Source organism: Bactrocera oleae, chromosome 5, assembly GCF_042242935.1.
Source record: "Bactrocera oleae isolate idBacOlea1 chromosome 5, idBacOlea1, whole genome shotgun sequence".
Lineage (NCBI taxonomy): Eukaryota > Metazoa > Arthropoda > Insecta > Diptera > Tephritidae > Bactrocera > Bactrocera oleae.
This window is the reverse complement of record NC_091539.1, coordinates 29,819,073-29,839,951: the sequence shown is the minus strand read 5'-3', so window position 1 is coordinate 29,839,951 and position 20,879 is coordinate 29,819,073. Positions and strand designations below refer to the sequence as shown.

Below are 20,879 nucleotides of genomic sequence, written 5' to 3'. Positions count from 1 at the left end.
CAAAATGCAATCCGGAGTACATTTTTCTAATCCAAGTGTCCACTTGAGGTACTACTTCTGAGTTTTTGCCATCTCTTCAACATCTTCCCACCCCCATATTTCGGCTCCATATGCCATTATATTGACTATAAGGCTCTCGAACATTTTTACGGTTCACCTATACTCCAAGTATATACATAGACATAAGTATACACTATAACAGCCTTTTTGACTCTTTCATTGATATGGCTCTATTTTTTCCGCTACTCTTGAATAGGTAACCCAAATAGATGAATTCATTTACTTCTTCCAGCTGTCTTCCTTTCCAGAACCAGTCAGTTTTTCTTCTCTTGCCGCCTCCGTTTTCAAAAACCATTACCTTGGTCTCATTCAGTATCAGTTTTTTCTGATCTAAATATTTCTCTAGTCTCTTGATCATATCTTTTAACTTTTCTGCACTGGTCGCGAGCAGTACTACGTCGTCAGCATATTCCAGGCTCCAAATTTTATCTTTTCCTATGACCGCCGGTTTGTTCTTTACTTAGTTCAATTCCCAGATCAGCTATTAAAATTATGAAGAGTCTAGAACTTAAGCGGCATCCCTGCTTTACTCCATCCTTTATACAGAATTTCTGCGATCGCCTACCATCTACTCTTATTTTGCATTTGGTTTCTTTGTACAGCTCTTTGACTCTTTCCCCTTTTCCTTAGCCAGTTCTTTCTCAACTGCGTGGATTCTTTTCCCGTCGATGTCGTTTAATCAGAGAATTTAGAAGAATGAGAAGGTGCAGGTTCGACAGCGAACATTTGTAAAATTTTATCGGGGAGTTCACCTTACACGCAGGAGAAACAAATTCTCGCTTTTATAAGAACGGTGAATCTGTACAGAGCTTATGAGCGTATCACCGTTCTTAACATAACCAAACGGCGAATATTGAGGAGAATATAATATGTATGCCAAACTGGGAATATTGATATGCCATTTGAAATAAATTCCCTTTTATTGAACTATTATTTTAATACTCTCGAAACTTGTTGCTACAGAGTATAATAGTTTGTTCACCTAACGGTTGTTTGTATCACCTAAAACTAATAGTTCAAAAATGAACATGTGCGTTAGGACAAGGGCCCCACTTAGACGGCGTGCAGAAATAAATTTAGTTTTATTATTTTACATAAGTATTAAGATAAGAAACATGTTAGAATATACAGTCCACTAATCCTAAATATGTATGCTCAAATATATTTAACAGGCATACATACATACATAAGCAAACACATAAACAAATATACACTCATATGATAACTTGTAGACCTAAGATATATATTTAGGCAATTGATTACAAGTGCACATGTGCACTTGAAAACAATCCCATAACATGTACATACATACGGAGATACACACACACACACATGTATTGAGTTGTACTTAAAAACAACGCTATGTGTATGTATACATTTAATTAGATAGTAAGATTTGTAAATGGTATATAAGCGATGCATTTAACACTAATCGAGTTAGATATAGGGTTATATATATATATATGATCTTTAAGAGACGAGTTGAAATCCGGGTGACTGTCTGTCCGTCCGTCCGTCCGTGCAAGCTGTAACTTGAGTAAAAATTGAGATATCTTTATGAAACTTGGTACACATGTTTCTTGGTACCGTAAGACGGTTGGTATTGCAGATGGGCGTAATCGGACAACTGCCATGCCCATAAAACGCCATTAATCAAAAACAAATAAATTGCCATAACTAAGCTCCGCAATAAGATACAAGACTGTTAGTTGGTACACAGGATCACATTAGAGAGGGGCATCCGCAGTTAAATTTTTTTTTATAAAGTGGTCGTGGTCCCGCCTCTAATAAGTTTAATGTGCATATCTCCTAAACCGCTAAAGCTATAATAACCAAATTCACAGATAACAAATGTTTTTAGCACCTCTATCGACAGTGTGAAATTAAATTTTATATCTGGGATGGTATGAGATCACTTTATAGGAACCGCGTTCAAAATTAGTCATTATGCAAATCAAGCAAGAATGATTATATCGGGGTAAAACTTTGCGTGAATAATACGTTTAAAGTATGCCGCCTTGTGATCAAAAATTGTCTAAATCGAACCAAAACTGTTCAAGCCCCTAAGTACTGAATATGTGGACCCCCCTGCCTATAGTTGACCTTTTACCGCAAATATCGGTCAATCCACAAAGAAATCTCAAACGAGTATACCATTTGCTTTGTGAGAGTATAAAATGTTCGGTTACATACGAACTTAGCACTTCCTTACTTGTTTAAATTATTTTATGTTAATTCATTTTCACTTTATTTGTATTATGAGAAATATATCAAAATACTTTTAAATTATTAGTAGTAGTAAGTAAAGAAATATGAAAGAAAAATATTAGTAAATTTGTCTACAAACAACATATGTATGTAGATGTGTACACTCATTATTTCATGTGAAATCTCCGTTCACAATCAATGATCGAAGCTCACGTTTTTTGCTTTTATGTCAAAGAGTCAATCTGCCGAAGGACTGACAGGACAACAAAGCGTCACAACATTGTGTTGTTGGTAGAAAATCCGAGGTGTGCCGAAAAAGAAACGAACGCTCGCCGATTGTCACCGCTTCCCTTGCCGCTCTAACAGCTTTGCCCACAAATCATCGTAAATATGTATGTTATATATGAGAATGCATACATATGACGCCGATTTTTGCGAGTCACGGAAAAATATTTTAGAATTGTAAAAATAAATCGACAAAAGCTTTGTGTATTTATTCCAACCCTTTGGAATTATTGCACTCATCACTCACTCTTCAATAACGTGTCGCAACAATTGAATAAAATGAAATTATAGTATATTTAACACCCACTTAATACAACAATCACTTGCGACGCAGCGCAGAAAAAAAATGTATAAAAATGCTTTAGATTATAAGAAAAAATGGAATTGTCCGGCTCAGGCTGCTGATGCACGATAATGTACGTTGACGAGGTGTCTGCTTCGAATTTGATACGTCAAAAGAGGTCAGCCGCTTCTAGTGTTTGTGGTTTTGTTGATGGTTGGTGGGGTGATCGGTCGGTGTGTTGAATATCCTGGGTGGTAGTGTCGTTGTGTGAGGTGGTGAATGTTGCGAGAGGTGATGTGGTGAATGTTGCGTGTCGGTGATGTGTGATGTAGATTGTGTTAGTTGATGTGGGAGGTGTATTGGTGTGTACATTTTCGGGACAACGTAGGATAATTTAGCCATCCCGGCCCCCCTAGGCGTTTATTAGCCTAGCAGACGCTGAAGTTGTTGCAGCGTGTATACGACGCTGCTCAGCCCAGTGGCACGGCGGGGTGGTGACCGAAGGTGGCTACGGCGCGTCTTGGGAGTCGCCTGACTACGCCGCGGCGGTGGGAGGTAGTTAGTCGACCACTGTCGCGCCTCGCGGTATGGTGAAGGAGTGTGTGATGTTGCTCACCGCACATCTGACAAAGGCCCCTTCACTCACATGCGGTTGTTGCATGGGTGTGGGCCAACAATTCAGGCAGTGGCCATGTGCCTGGGCGATTTGCTGTCGTTGGACTGGTGGCATACCTTTAAATATGCCGCAATGTTGCAACCGGTGTGGGCGACGACATAGCGGGCATCGGAGGCGGTGCTGCTCCGCGGACAGCGATGTTGACGGGGTTAGTGGCCGCGTGCCACTACGAGGAGCGATTAGAGGGGCTGTGGCTGCCGTAGTTCGGGGTACAGGATTTGCCCCTGGGCGTGGCACATTAACGGCCGAACGTATTGCTGGCGTTGGTGTTGGTGCATTTCCGTCCATAATGATCTATATGGGAAAAAAGTTATTTAGATTATAAGTTTGTCGCATGATTGAGTTGAAAATTTGGGCCATGTTAAGTGGCATAAATGGGTCGTTAGTTCGATCGACTTTTTACCGGATTAAGGTTTTCTTTATTTATTAATTTTAGCGGTTTTTGGTTCTTATCGGGTTATTATTTACGTTTGTTTGGTATTATCGGCTGTGGGTAAAAAGCATAGCTTTACTAGAGGTCTAGTTAGTGTTTCGGTTTGCGTACGGAGATCGACTACTCGGATGTGACCGTCGGAATCATGGTGAAGGTTTTCTAAGCGGCCAAGCCGCCATTCGGTAGGGGGGAGACAATCATTGTGTACTAGCACGCAATGTCCAAGCTTCGTTGCCTTTTCTGGAGGTTTCCAGCGGTACCTCTTGTGGAGGTCCTTTAAATACTCTTCTTTCCCTTGGCGGCTAAAATTGTGATGGAGAATTTTGATTCTTTCAAATCGGTTTAATAAGAATAACGACTCCACTTCTTGCTCAGGTATGGCCTGAATGGGTGGTCCTTTGAGAAAATGCCCAGGAGTTAGGGCGGTGAAATCGGAGGGATCTTGCGAGAGGATTGTGATTGGCCGTAAATTAAGTACGGCTTCAATTCGAATTAATAAGGTCGTGAATTCTTCATAATTAAACTTGTAGTTTCCAGCTACTTTTTTGAAGTGGGATTTGAAGCTTTTTACAACTGATTCCCATAAACCACCCATATGAGGAGCGCTTGGGGGGATAATCTGCCAATTAATGCCTTGGGGTGCGTACTTCTGTGGTGAGACTTGTTTGATAAAGTCCACAAACTGTTTATCAGTGGCTCTTTTGGCTCCAATAAACGTTTTGCCGTTGTCACTCATTATTTTTGAAGGAAAACCACGCCGTCCAACGAAGCGAGCGAATGCCGCGAGAAAAGTCTCTGTCGTCAGATTTGTACATAGTTCAAGGTGAACAGCTTTTGTCGTAAAACAAACAAAAACTGCCACATAGCCTTTCATTGAAGTGGGAGACCTTAACATTGAAGCCTTTGTCTGGAAAGGCCCAGCAAAATCGACACCTGTTGTTGTAAAGGGCAGATCAAAGTTGCAGCGTGCAGGTGGAAGTGCTGTCATTATCTGCGTTCGCATTTTTTGCTTGTACGTTGTGCAAACTTTGCACATGTAAATGCACTTCTTTATTTGAGGCTTAAGACGGGGAATATAAAACTCTTGGCGGACTATTTGTTGCATGAGTCGGTGCTCGGCGTGTAGCATCAGTATGTGGACATAATGCAGATATAATGTGGCAAGCCGTGCTTTTTCTTGTATGATTATGGGATGTCGTTCGTTGTATGTCAGGCTGGACTTGACAAGATGACCATTCGCACGAAGCAGACCCTTTGTGTCCAGAAATGGATTTAGTACTAAAAGTGAGCTCCTTTTCTCCATCGGCTTCGAATCTTTTAGCAATGATATTTCACGGCTGAAGTAGCGCGCTTGAGTAGATGGGATAAGAGCGCCTTTTGCCTTTTGTAAGTGTAGGTGCGTTAATGTATCGCATTGGGGGTATATTGGAGATGTTCCGTTAACTTTAGTTTTGAGCTGCTCTATAAATTTGATCATGTAGGCAACTACTCTGAGGGCTCGGGGGAACGATGAGAATCGCTCAAGGATGTCAGTATCATCCGATGTTGCATGAAAAGAGTCGATTTTTCGACTTTCTGGGGCAATTATATTGCGCATGGGCGCTTGTGGCCAAGAATCATGAGATTCTGTTAACCAGTAGGGGCCTTGTACCTAGGTCAGCAGGATTATCAGCACTGGCTACATGTGGCCAAGTGGCTGATCCTACTAATTCAAGGATTTGAGACGTTCGATTGGAAATATACGTCTTCCATGCATGTGGTGGTTTTTCTAACCATGCTAATACAATTTGGGAATCTGACCATAGATATAATTTATATTGTGAGATGTTTGCGTTTGTGTGCGTTTGTACGATGGACACTAGTTTGGCTAGTAATAGCGCTCCACATAGTTCAAGTCGCGTCAGACTTATTGTTTTTAAAGGAGCCACTTTTACCTTTGCTACTAATAAGTAGCTTGTGGTCGCAGTGTCGCTTTGTGTGCGAACATATGTATATAGTTGCGCAATATGCCTTTTCAGAAGCGTCACAGAGGCCGTGTAGTTTGACTTTGTGCTCTGGGGCATAATTTACCTAACGTAGGATTTGTATCTGTGAGATATCATTTAGATTGCTCGCAAACTGGGACCACTTTTCTAAACGAAGTGGTTTTACTTGTTCGTCCCAGTCGGTTCCATCTAACCATAATTCTTGTATTAGGATTTTGGCTTGTATCATAACTGGCGAAAGCCATCCTGCGGGGTCGAAAAGTTTCGCCACAGAGGATAGAATTTGTCGCTTTGTTATGGCGGATAACGCAGATATTGACTCTGTAGTGTATGAAAACTGGTCAGATATCGCATTCCCTTGGATCCCCAGAGTTTTTGTTGTACTTTCCTTTTCGAATTTAAGGAAATTAGTATCTAACAAATTTTCATGTGGTATATTTTTTAAAATATTAGGGTGGTTCGCCGTTATCTTTTTCAACGGAAACCCTGCGGTTTTGAGGGCTTTTACCACTTGTGATAGTGACTCGTATGCTTGTGGAAGACTGTGACTTCCAGACAGGATATCGTCTATATACGTTGGAGTTTTTAACATCTGGGTTGCCAGAGGAATTTCTGACTTGGTGTTTCCTGTCAATTCGTGCAGTGTTCGAATGGCTAGATATGGAGCACAGTTGACGCCAAAGGTAACCGTTTTTAATTTACAGTCGCGGAGTGGACTATTGGGAGATTTTCGGAAAATAATTCGCTAAAAATCTTGATCGTCTTTATGTACGACTATTTGTCTATACATTTTTTCGACGTCTCCGTTAAATACGTATTTGAATATATGTCAATTTAAAATGAGTAGCATTAAATCTGGTTGGAGCGTGGGTCCCGTAAATAGGATATAATTTAGGGAATTCCCCGAGCTGGTGGATCTTGATGCATTAAAGACAACTCTTACTTTCGTTGTTTTTTTGTCTGGCTTTACCACTGCATGATGCGGCAAGTAAAATGAGTAATATTTGCCGTTGATGATTTTTTCGCATGGACTTACTCTCTCCATGTGGTCTAAATGGAGGTATTCTTCCAACACACCATCATATACTGGTTTGAGTTCACCTTTTTTAAGTAGGTTTTTCTTCCATACTTTGAAACTGCTGTATTGCAGAGGTGCGAGAGTGACCTAAGGCGATTGTGTTGGGAAATTGTTGTTTTAGTGGTAGACGTACGACATACCTGCCATTATTTGATCTAGTAGTTGTGGCTTTGTAAAAGTCTTCACAATACTGATCTTCTGGGGTTGTAATTGTAATGGGGGGAAGTTCTTTTAACTCCCAAAATTTGTTCAATTGTGAATTGAGGTATTCATTTGAGATCAACTCAACTCAGTTGTCATAGTGGTAACTGTTTCCGTAACTAGTCCACTTAGGATCAACCGAAAATGGTATTTTGTGCCAATAGTGTGTTTGAAATTTTACCTACACCCTCGAGTATTATCTGAGGTATGAGATCGCTTCCTATAGAATGTCTATTTGAGCGGGGGTGTTGCAGTTGGGACCTGGTAGCTTTAGGTGTGAAACCTTTTGCCAATGCTTGCTATTTATATGATAGCTTGGAAGCATATTTGTTAGTTGCGGCAAGGCTAAAGCTTCTGCTTTAATTCTCTTATCCGCTTGGGAGGAAATGAAGGTAATGGGGATTTTATTAGAGTTTTGCACTACTCTTCCGCCAATTCCTGTAATTTCAAAGTTGGCTTGTTTTGTTGGCAGTTGCAGCTTATTTTGTGCCCTAGACGCTATGAAAGATCGTTGTGATCCTTGGTCTATGGGTGTTCGATGGAGACGACTGCTGTGGGTGGTAGTACCCTACTTTGGTAGTAGCGTTTGAGTTTTTAATGCCTTTGAGCAACATGGTGCTTCTTGGCAATTTTCGGGATTTCGCACTTCAGGATTTGTTGTTGCAACTAAACCCGTGGCTCTTTTCATATTTGCGCTGTTTGGGGGTGAGCTGGAAAAATTGTTATAATGAAGCATAGAATGATGTCGTTTATGACAATAAACGCAATTAAATGTTTCTTTCGCTCTCTTTAAGTGTATGCGCATGTGACAAGCAGTTTGTGCAAAGTCTTTTTGTTTTTACAAAATTGTTTCTGTCGATAATATTCAATTTTTTGAATCTCTCGCAAGATTTGAGCTTATGCCCCCCTGTACATGTTCGCATGACGTTTGCTTGTACTGTTCGGATGTGAACGTTTGATTTTTGAAGAAGCTTTTATTTAAATTGTTGTTGCTACTGGCTTGGGGTCTGTGAAAGCTTCTATTTAGGTCGTGTTGGAAGGTTTTCGTTCTGACCATTTTTTTATCTACCCTTTCTGCGATTTCGTATTGGGTTATTAAAAAGTCTTTCGTCTGTTGCCATGTTGGGCATTTTTTTCGAGATGAGAGCGATTGCTCCCACAAAAGTAACGATTTTTCTAGTAAAGCGGCGGTACATATATTTACCAGTATTGGGTCCCAACTGTCTGTGGGAATATTTTGTGTCGATAGAACCGACAAGCAATTAGAAACAGTGGATTGCAGTTTTATAAACTCTGCACTCTCAACCTTTAGAATCTTAGGTAAGTTCATTAGTATCGTTACTTGCTTATCGACCAATATTCTTTCATTTTCATATCTGGATTTAGTGCGAACTGTTTTACTATTACGCCTGCTTGACCTTTTGTTTTGTATCGGAGGTGATAAAATTTTTGTGCATTTACGCTTTGCATCTTGGCTTTGTACTTGTGGCAGCTCTACTCGTTGATGTGGAGGAGGTGCAATTGCTTTTATTAGCTTTAGTTGATCAGAAATCATTGCTTTAGTTTTTTCGAACTGGTCTAAGCAGTTTTCGTATTTGGCGTAAGCCGAAGATTTGAAATTTTCTGGTAGATCTGAGTCGTCAGATTCTGCAATTGCGTCATATGCAGCTTGGAGACGTGACCAAAAATTGTCAAGATTGTCTTTTTTGATTTCTAATACCGATTCAGAATTGTCCTGAATCGGCGAAGATGAGAATCTAGCGCAGTATCTTATAAAACTGTCACTTTCCGAAATGAATTTTGTATAAAAAATGTCTCTACCCCTTTTTTGTTTTGCAGCACCTTGCTTTGAGCGTGTAGCTTCTGCTGGTGTGCATGGACTTTTTTCGTCCGAAAACATTTTTGGTACTTTAGAGACTGTGTTGTTTTTGAATCTTTTGAGTCTGAGCTCATTTAGAAATTGTATGAAATAAATTAAAAATTCCTCAGTGTCGACTGATGGATAATTCAGGAAATATCTTCATATATATAAGTAGGGTGACCACCTTTTCAAGATCTCATTTACGTACACAAAAATTTTTTTGCTTGCCTCTTTCTATAATGATAGTTAGATTACTATAAGTTTATATTATGTACAGTTTTTAATTAATGAAAAAACGGTGCTTGAAAATGCAATTTAATTTAATTTGATTTCAATTTATGGTCAAGTTATGGAGAAAGCAGTTTATTTTTCGGTATCCAAACTCGTTTTTTGCATACAAATTTCAGCAGACTTATTTTTGTTTTCGTCGATCTGATTGGCATTTTTGAATGCGTATTTTTTATTTGATGCAATTTCCTTCAACATTTTAGGTTGCATTTTTAAAAATTCAAAAAATTCCTTACAAGTCATTTTAATGTTGTATCGAACATATAAAAGATCTCGCAATGTTTCGATCTTTATTTGTGATTTTTCATCGTTCCAAATCTGATTGATCAGAGAAAATACTCGTTCAACGGTGGCTGATGTGCCTGGCAAGGAGAGAATATACGATATGATTCTGACCATGTGGTTGTATGGAACCTTATTTTTGACGAAATGTTGAAAAATTTCAACCCAGCGTTGATCGGTGGCAGTACCATTTTCTTCCCACGATTGGATTTTCTCTTCGGTTACGTATCTTTCCAAATACGTGAACTGATCGAATAAATCAGTATCGGATGATTCCAGATCAAAATGGTTATTGGTTGCGATGTACTTCGCGGTGGTTTCGATAAACTTCCATTGCGGTGGTTGATCAAGCGCACACCAGGCAAAAATCATAATATGGTCAAATTGTTCTTTCCACTTTTCAATATATTTTATACATGATTCTTAGAAAGAAATGAATAAAATCTTTTAAATTGAAAATAAATCTAAATTAATATTCGAACCATAGAATTGACGTGAGAGATCTTGCATCTCTTCTTTTGACACTCTTCGTCAACAGCAGAAATATGTTCCATTTCCTTTTGCACTGGAGCGGACAAAAATGCTTCTTTTTTCCGAGATTCGAGCGATTGGACAAAAGAATTGAGTGCATGCCCAACTTCCATTGCATTAATATTGTCGCTTTCCACTGCTTTAACTGTTCTGTTGAAAATAGATGCCTACATAAGAAATTAAAAAGAAAGTTATTGGTGCCTGACACATTTCATTCCCATTAACCGATACTTACTTGATCACGAAGGAAAAGTAGCCACATCTTGGCCCTTGGATCTTCAAAAAATAGTAGCAAAGAATTTGGGGTGTTGGGATCTCCCAAAAAATACTCCTTAAGACCATCAAAAATTCTTAATATTGAGTCGACTGATGACAACAAGCCTAGGAAACGAGTTTTGCTGTAACCTATCAGTTTTTTATATTCCACATCCACGGAATCAAATAATTTTTTCAATTTTGCGACACGCACGGTGAACAAATAGAAATGTCAATAAATTTTGACTACAATCATCTCCACATCAAAAGGCATTTTGTCGCAAGCTTTTTTTAAAGTATTGTGAACAATATGCGCTGCACATCCAACGCCAATCAATCCAGGATAAAGCTGCGTTCGATTAACGTTGCCAAAATTACACCCCGCGTTATCTCCACAAAACGCAACTAGTTTCTTATTTCTGTTCAATTTGTTCATAGCGCTATTCAGCAAATTTACAATTATTTCGGAACTTTCTCCATGTGCATCTACCAAGTCTATAATTTTCACTTTGACGCCATCCTTTTCCGAAAAGAAGCGAACTAATATCGGAAACATTTTTGTGCTGCCATGATTAGAGGCGTCCGTCAATATAGTGAAGAAATGGCAGTCATTTAAGTCTTTCTGGAGCTCTTGCAATACGAACGGTGCGAACACTCCGGTTGCGATAGCTTCGCATTTCGTTCGCGCACAAGAAAATTTGGACATTGCGAAACAACTCCGAATGATTTTGGAAGCGCAATCGGCCGAGCGAAAACTGTGATTAGAACTTATCACATGAAATGCCCAAACGCCTTCACACGCCGCGATATGGGCATCTGTTCCGGTCAAAGTAGAACTTTTTAAATATCTATTGAGTGTGTGGCTGGACGTGGCAGCGTGCAATTTGGCGATTTTTTGATTTAATATGCGACTCAATATCTCGGCGACCACTATGCATAATACTAAAACCCGTGTTGCACACTTCGCAAAGGACATCACTTTCGGTCTTCGCTTTCTTAATAAACGAAAATTCTTCGCGCAATTTTTCGTTAAATATATTTACTCCACGTTTTCGCGACATTTTAAAAAAATAATACAACGTACACACACAATAGCGTAGCTTCCACAATATCACCTGTCAGCATAAGTTCCACAAATTGTTGGTAGAAAATACATGAATAAATGTAAATAAGAAGAGCTTTAACATATGTAATTTCTCTTTAACACGAACAAATACAATAAAAGCATTCCACAAACGGCGTTGCCATAATGGCGAGTTTAACATAGTTAAAGCTGGGTGAATATATTTAATTTGCATTAGGGGTATTCATTCCATCGTCACGGGTGGGACACAATTGTATAGCAATTTTTTGTTGTTTTAACGCAAATTACGTACATCAATATTCTCCGTTTCAATTTACGTACATTTTCGTGATTTTCGCTAAAGCTTCGGTACACGGTACATGGCTCCAAATTTACGTACTGTACGTGTCATTTACGTACAGGTGGTCAGCATATATATAAGTGTGTGAACGAAAGCTTTTTTTTTTAGTGAATAGAGTTTTCCACTTCGAACAAAATTAATATTAATTTTCGTATATACTTGTATGTATAACCGCATAAAATTTTTTTTGTTAATTAGCGTTCTTAATTTGAAATAAATAACTGAAATACCCGGATTTAGTTGTTATAGATACCGGTTCGTATTTATTTGTAATTTAATTTAATTTAACAATTTATTGAACATTTTTTATTTATTTATTTTTTTTGATGTCCTTATTTAGTGGTATGTAGGTACACCCTAATGGTATGTATATATGTACTTGTGCAATTGAGAGCTCGTTGAAGAGATCAATGCACTTTGTACCATTGTATAAGCCTACAAGTAGCCAAGGAATCAGCTGTTTTCCTATGTGTGTGAAACAGCCGTGATCACCTGATCGAATCTGCCATTTTTTTGACACAGAGATGTAAATGAAAAGCTTGTTTGTGAACATGTATTTGTAATGGAGAATATTAATGAAAACTTTCAAGAATATTTTCGAAACAAAAGATTATTATATATTTATTGCTTTTCCTCACAACCTCTGAGCTTGCAATATAGGTGCGTTACCGATCATTTTTGGGTGTTCGGTTCCCCAGGAACTCTATATTCACCCATATAATATATACAGTTCTAAAACAATCTACTTTTCATAACAATTGTAACTCGAAAAGATATATACATAAAATCAGGTACATGAATCAGGTTCATGAATATTAATTAATTGATTTGAACAAAAAAGAAATAAATATAAAAAATATTCTAAATCACCGTTACACAATAATATATTTGATAAAATTGGAAACATTTAATAATATTTCAATACAATAAATGATATTTTAAATAATACTATGTAAATTTAATCTTTAGGAATTAAAACAACCCAAAAATATTTGCATATGGAATAAAAACATTCTTAAAGTTATAAATTTTAAAACATAACACGGCAACACACTAGAGCAGATTTCTGTCATTTGGACGTTTTAGTAGTAGAATATTGGTTGGCAACCCGTACAAAGTGTGACTTTAGTAGCAGAATATAGGTTGGCAACCCGTACCAAGTGTGATTTTAGTAGTAGAATTTTCGAGGCAACCCATACCAAGTGGGATATTTTTGCGTGTGGATTAGTGAAAATCTTAGGATTAGTTACTTGTATATTTACACAATGCTTTGTACCTACTTATGTACGAGTAAGCACGAATTATTTGTGCTGAAAAGTTTTGTACGCAATCCTGCTTGCTTGTTGCAAGGGGTATTGCGGGAGATGTGCCAAAGTGGACTTTGAACATAAAATATAAATTTAGTTTGAACCAATATGTATGTAGGTATATTGTTAAAAATTATTAATATTAATTTTATATAATGTAGTATGATTTTTATTAAATAATCCGCCTTTTATTTACCGAACCGAATTTATGCGAAATGATTGGTTTTCTTTTAACTGTACCCTATGTATATAAGTATATCGTATATATAAGTATAAGCGGATTGTATACTGTATGTAATGCAAATAAGCGAATTATGTATAATCGTAAAAGAGCGCGAGAGAGAAATTAGCAATAGCAAGTAATGGCGCAATTTTCAGTAAGTACTGTATATATGTAGGATATATACATAAGTATGTAAAATACGATATGTGATATACGATATTAAATATTTAATATGGAAAAATACATATTTATGTATACGTAATTAGGCACGCTGTATATAATTTTATATATGTCATTTTTATACTCTCGCAACCTGTTGCTACAGAGTATAATAGTTTTGTTCACCTAACGGTTGTTTGTATCAGCTGATTCTCGAAAGCAGCAGAAAACTTTTATATATAATAGAGAGATGTATATATATTTATTTTGCCTTTTATGCTTTAACTTTGACTTTTCTATGCTCACATATATTACGTAATCCTCGTTACTGCTTAATTAAACGTAAGAGGTATTGCCGGAGAAATTTGTAAGCATTGAAATACTAAAATTTGGTTTTTTTGTATATTGTGTTTGAATACACGAAGGTAAGCAGGTACAGGTAGTCAATTATTATATATTATATACATATATGTATCTGTATGTGTATGAATGTACATATATATTACAATAAACGGTTTTTCGTTATTTGCAACATACCTGCAACTTAAACCGGTAAGTTAGACCGAATTGCCACCCGTTACCAAGATATTGAACTGTGTTTTGGTGTTTTATTACAGTTTTTGTACAAAATATAATCTGTAATTCGCAATGAATATACATATGTATGTGCATAAATATAAGGAAAGGAATCGAATGGACTCACTTTGATTTCCTCCAAGGGCTTTTGGGGAATATATGTATTTGCGAGTGTATACAATTACGTGCGTATACATGTGTTCAGGTGTTGCATTTTTGTGGTGTTTCTTGTTACTCCGTGCCCGAATGTATATTTGTATATGAGATGAAATTTTGTTGTTAGGATCGTGTCCGCTTTGATTTCTGGATTATTTTCGCGCCCATTTTGTTTTTTTGTTGTTATTTAAATGTAAATTAAAATGTATTTAAAAATTTTATCTCTCTGTTTTTTTGGTTTTTAAAACAGCACTTTTTAGCCACTCTTTATTTTATGTTGTTAATATGCACATAAGGGGTTTTTTGATATATATGTATATATATATTTTTTTTTTCGGAAAACACAGTGCATATACATATGTATATAAATAACTTTTTGTATATGTGTTTAATACACTTCACCGCACTTTGGATGCTTTTTGTTTTTTGTTAAACACTGCAATGCAATTGTTTGTCTCTGTAGATAGCATTTTGTTTTCACTGTCCCACTGCACTTTGTGTTTTGTTCACTTTATATACATATTGTTCACCTTATATACATTTTTTTTTTGTTTGTATATCTATATTGCCTTTCTTTTAGACTCCATGTATTTATTCCAACCCTTTGGAATTATTGCATTCATCATTCACTCTTCAATAACGTGTCGCAACAATTGAATAAAATGAAATTATGTATATTCAACACCCACTTAATACAACAATCACTTGCGACGCAGCGCAGAAAAAAAAATGTATAAAAATGCTTTAGATTATAAGAAAAAATGGAATTGTCCGGCTCAGGTCTGCTGATGCACGATACGCGACGGGAATCTGTATGTTGACGAGGTGTCTGCTTTGAATTTGATACGCCAAAAGAGGTCAGCCGCTTCGAGTGTTTGTGGGTTTGTTGATGGTTGGTGGGGTGATCGGCCGGTGTGTTGGATATCCTAGGTGGTAGTGTCGTTGTGTTAGGTGAGGTGGTGAATGTTGCGAGAGGTGCTGTGTGATGTAGATTGTGTTAGTTGATGTGGGAGGTGTGTACGTTTTCGGGACATTTTCGTGTACGTTTCGTAGGCTCATTTAGCCACTTTGTTGCCACTTTTCCCTTCTAGAGGGAACATAAAAAAGTTGTTTAATTTATGATTTCTAGCTTTTACCATCGTCGCGAAAAGACGCTTGTAGGCAAACGCATGCTCGGAGAGATGTGTAAAGCGTTTGCTTTTATGAATTAAACGACATAGCTTATTGCATGTTCGCCAGCGTTCATGAATGAAAATGTTGTTGTTGTGTGATTTACTAAATATTTGGGATTTGTCAATTTGGCTGCCATATTGATTTCTGACGCTGCTCATGCTATTTGAGAGAATTGTTGTTTTTGTATAACAATGTTTTGTTTTTTCTATTGGCTCACATACTTATATTTGTACACATATATATGTATATATATGGATTTACGTATGCATTACTTATTTTGAAATGTCATACGCATATTTGTACATACATACTTACGTATAGAGCAGTGCGCGCACATGTATTTATGAAGTGATACTAGATTATTATATTATATAATATAACATATTGATGTATATATGTACATACATAAATTATTAATTCTGTAACAATTGAAATTAGAAAATTATTAAAAAAGTAAAATATATTTTTTTTGTATAATCTTTCGCATTTTATCAATGTAGCATTTGTGCAAAAAAATCATATTTGATCAATTTTTCATAATAAAAATCGTTTATATGGCAAAAAATAATCCTTCATATGTGAAGTAGCATTTGCATTTTTTGTTTAAAGTATTTCATTTTACTCTTTATGATGGGTGATACGTATTTCTGCAACAGAATGTTGTTATAAATTCTCATTTCAGTTAAATAACCGCAAATACTACAAGAAATGGTGAACTCCCTGATCTCAATTTTTCAGCTCTGTTAGCCGTCCAATCGAGCAACATACAAAATTCAATTTGCACCTTCTCTTTTTCTAAGTTCTCTGGTTTAATATTCTATCATTCAGAATCATTGCGTAGATCTTATACGCCGTGTTCAAAAGTGCAATGCCACGTTGTCCACGCTTTCTTTATCGCCTTTTTTGGGCAGTGGTGCAACGAGCCTCTTTTCCAGTCTTCAGGTTATCCTTCTCTATGCCATATCCTTTTCATTAGGTTGCATATCTCCTGTTGAGTATTACCTTGTGCAAAGACCCATGCTTCATTTGGGATACAATCTTCACCAGTAGTACTGCCACACCTTATTTTCAGTATTTGAGTTTTTTATTTCTGCAATCTCGTTTTCTTTCATTTTCAAAGCATAGTTTTCGGAACTCATTTCTTTCTTTCAAGTAATCTTCATTTGTTGCTTGGCCGTGCATCCATTTTATTAACTTAGTTTTGACCTTTCTTCTCTTACTTTTGCATTCTTTATCCCACCATTTTTTCGGCTGAATTTTACCTATCTTTCTTGTCCATGCTTTCTTACACATATTTATATTTTTGTTGATGACTTCTTTCAATTCTTCCCAGTTTCTATGGATGGTAGCATCTTCACTGAATACATTATTTATAGTAGCAAGTTGGAATTTCGTTTTACTGTTATCATCGTACACTATTTTTTCTCCAGATTCATGTGGTCTGATTTAACTCTATCCAACACTCTAAATTCTTTTACCTGTACTAATTCTTCAACACCTATTATTACATAGTCAATTACAGACTACCGATTCGGCAAGAAATGTGAAACTTCCGTCTTCATCACCATTTGTGTTTCCATTCAGAACACACCACCCTTCTTCTTCTATAATACTAATTAGTAGCTCACATTCTGCGTTGCACTTGTCGTGTTTTGATTGTCTTTGTATATCCTCTTCTTCGGGTCCTGTGTATAAGCTACCTTTGTGACCTGTTCTTGCATTGAGATCACCACCTAGCATTATTTTCCCCTGTTCTGATTCCTCACATATGTTTTTTAGCACTTTTTTGATTTTACCTTGATTGTAGACTATCCATATTACCCACTTATCCTCCCCTAATGACAATATTTTTCACCGCCCCGTCAAACTCAAAATTATTATCTTCAACTACAATGTATTTTCTTACCCCAGTTATTATACCACCATTAGCTCTCCCTTTCTTTTTTTCTCTTTTCGCTGCTTCACTTTCCGTCGACGCACATTTCTCTATATCCTACTTTAACAGTATGATTGTTTTTTCTTATTTCTTTCGCTTCTTGAGCTATTCTGCTGCACTTCTCTTTCTTCACGTGTAAGATCGTTTTCTATGAAAATCTTCGTATTTACTAGCACATTTTTATTCTTCATGATTTCCCATTATTTCAGTTTCACAATCACCACCTTTTTATCTTTACCTTCTAGTCACATGTCCTCATCATCTACCTTCACTCTAAACTTTTCTTGTATAAACCTTACAGTCGTTTGCTTCGGATCATCATTTCTCAATTTCGGCGATAATTCTTGTCTCCTGCTGTTGAATTTTTTCTTTTTACTCTTTCAATTGATTGTTTTCGTCTTCCGATAGAGTTTGTGGTACACCTTCTGTCAATTTTTCAATTTTATCTTCCATCAGGTCAATGTGTTCCCATAAAAGGTTTTTTTCTGCCTCCCACTTTTTATCTTTGTCTTCAATGTTTTTCTTCAGCTCATCAATTTCTTTTTTAAACTCCGTTTTCATTTCTTCTTTATTTTTCGCCATGTTGTCATTTATTTTCTGTAGTTCTCCCATGATTACATTGAGCGATTTTTCAATACCTTTGGCATCATTTTTGTTAGTTCCAGCCTGACGCGTACTTCTAGTGTTTATTGTGTACATGCCGATTTTCGTTGTTTGTTTAATGCCTGTGGTGTTTAGTTTTGAGTTTCCCGCCGTCCGGCTGGGGTTTTTTGTGACTTCTGGAGTACCCATAGCTGTTATGTATCTGTTTTACCTATATTGTTCAGCTGTGGTTTACCGCTTAAAAAACCTAACCTTTTGTGTGTTGAGTTTCTTTCTTTTTCACTTTTTTAAGTCTTAGATTTTATGTTTTGTTGGCTTTCTTGAATTATCAGGAAAAGCCCCACTAATTTCAGATTATGTAGACTGTAAAATTTTAATTTATAAGGACTCTTTTACTATTAAATTATCTTTAGTAATTAGGATAGATTTTTCGCACAACCTTCCTTTAACACTCTCTCTACCTGTACATACATATGTAAATATACATACGATAATAATTGTTTAAAAAAACAAGCTGTGTTCATTTCTCTAATCCCTAGAGAGTAGCACATCAAACATACTATTATATCAGCTAAGCTAAAGTTCATTACATTTTCTATAAAAATTTTTAATTTAATTGAAGTACATATATATATTTTATAGTTACTATAATCTATAAATAGATACCTTCGAGTGTCATATTATGATTTAACTTTTTGCGAAATAAAAAAAAAGTATACGCCACTTTGACAGTAGTTTGTTATTTGAGCTATCCGCAGAAGTTGTCTTCTATAAAACGATAGTGGGAAACATTCAAGAAAGCGGTTATATCCCCTAAGGAGGAACCTAAAACTTAGCATTCCAATCAGAATTAGATCACCTAGGTAAAAGGCCTTTGGCCGGATAAATTCAGGTCAATTCCGGTAACGTGAAACCTACGTGCTGTGCGAAGAAAGTCGTCTACCTTCGCAGTTTGAAAGTCTCCTTTTTTTTATTTTCTATTTCTATTTTTAATTTAAATATAACTAGAAACATATAGGACATGTTCATATTATTTGATCGATAGCATGTTGGTTTACGATTTATTGAGCCCCAAGCTAGGACCCGTGCTCACTTTTCAAAAGTTCGGGTTTTCCCAAAAGTAATGATTTTTAAAGTTTTAACACGATTCTGACAAAGCGACCCCCTTAATCAGGTATGAGCTTACTCCCTGTATACGTGTGGCATTTGTATACTTACTTTCTCAAAATCGCACTGTAAACTTGTGTTGAAAAATATGAAAAACGCGGGAAATCGGAATTTCAGTACAAGTCTTTGTGATATTTCTTAGCATCGACGTATATCGGGTCGCGGATGTCGTACCTTCTGGTTCACAGGTGAAAGCGAAAAAGATACCCGTCCGATATTTTTCATAGTTTGGGTGGTGAATAAGCAGCGGCATCGATGGTGATGGTGTAGTTGATGTGTTTATGATGTTTATACCCTGAGCAGGGTATATTAAGTTTATATAAAATTATACATAAATGATCAGCACGATGAGCTGAGTTGATTTAGCCATGTCCGTCTGTCTGTATATATACAAACTAGTCCCTCAGTTTTTAAGCTATCGATCTGAAATTTTGCACCTGTCCATTTCTCACTAAAAAACTGCTCTTTTGTCGGAACGACCGATATCGGACCACTATACCATATAGCTGCCATACAAACTGAACAATCGGAATCAACTACTTGTATTGAAAACTTTTTGATTTGACGTAATATCTGCATGAGATTTGGCATGGATTATTATCTAAAGTAATAATGTAATCTTCGAAGAAATTGTTTAGATCGGATCACTATAGTATACAACTGCCATACAAACTGAACGATCTGTATCAAGTGATTGCATCGAATACTTTTTCATTAGACGAGATATGTTTATGAAATCACTATGGTATATAGCTGCCATACAAACTGAACGAGGGGAATCAAGTGCTTGAATGGAAAATTTTTTAATTTGACGAGTTATGTTTACGAAATTTGGCATCTAAGGTAATTTCCGGAAAAATTGCTCAGATCCGACACTATAGTATATAGTTTGTCATACAAACTGACCGATCTAAATAAATTTTTGTATGGAGGTAAGTAGAAAATTATGTTAAGAATATATACAATATATAAGAGTAAGGAACAAAAATATTTTTTTATTGCCCATAAAATAAATAAATCCCTAATTTTTCAAAATATATTCTTATTTATTATTGTAATAATAATAGAGAGAAATAAATATAGTTCGAAGAGCAGGTAGAAAGAATAGGACGCAACACATCGGATCACTTTAGCGAGCAGCTTAAACTTTTAACAAGACAACAATTTTCAACAACGAAAAAAATCCTTTTAAAATAACAATTTTTTCATAATAAAAATTATTTTAATTATATTATTATTTTTTCACTGTTAATTTTTAGTATATTTTTTATTTGTATAAATATTTTATTAATTTATAAAAATGCCAAGAGTATCAAGGCAATCGCAGGAACAAAGACGTCGCCATGGTCTGAATCGAAGCCGACAACAATATAGTAGCAGAATTACGCAGCTCAAATTTGGAGTACCGCAATGAGGAAAGAATACGTACGTTCCACTAGACAGAGCTGCAGAACAGGAGCGTGACGCGATCAGTCATTCAAACAGACGTTTAATCGGAGATCTTAGGAGAATGAGAAGGTGCAGGTTCGACAGCTAACATTTGTAAAACATTCTCGCTTTTATGACAGCGGTGAATCTGTACACATACGCTCTCTTAATATAACCAAACCGGGAATATTGAAGAGAACATGTATGCAAAACTGGGAATATTGATATGCCATTTGAAATATATTCCCTTTTATAGAACTATTATTTATTATTTTTTTAAACTATTTTATGTTACTTCATT

General features: G+C 36.4%; 1 long non-coding RNA gene across 1 annotated transcript; it reads right to left on the bottom strand.

The window, feature by feature from the left end:
* Positions 1–9,416: 9,416 nt before the first annotated feature.
* LOC118682628 (uncharacterized) lies at positions 9,417–11,937 on the bottom strand. The gene is made up of 3 exons (XR_011396530.1): positions 10,407–11,937; positions 10,123–10,338; positions 9,417–10,062 (listed from the first exon to the last, which is right to left on the bottom strand). It is a non-coding gene; the product is annotated as an uncharacterized lncRNA (long non-coding RNA).
* Between the last annotated feature and the right edge of the window lie 8,942 nt (positions 11,938–20,879).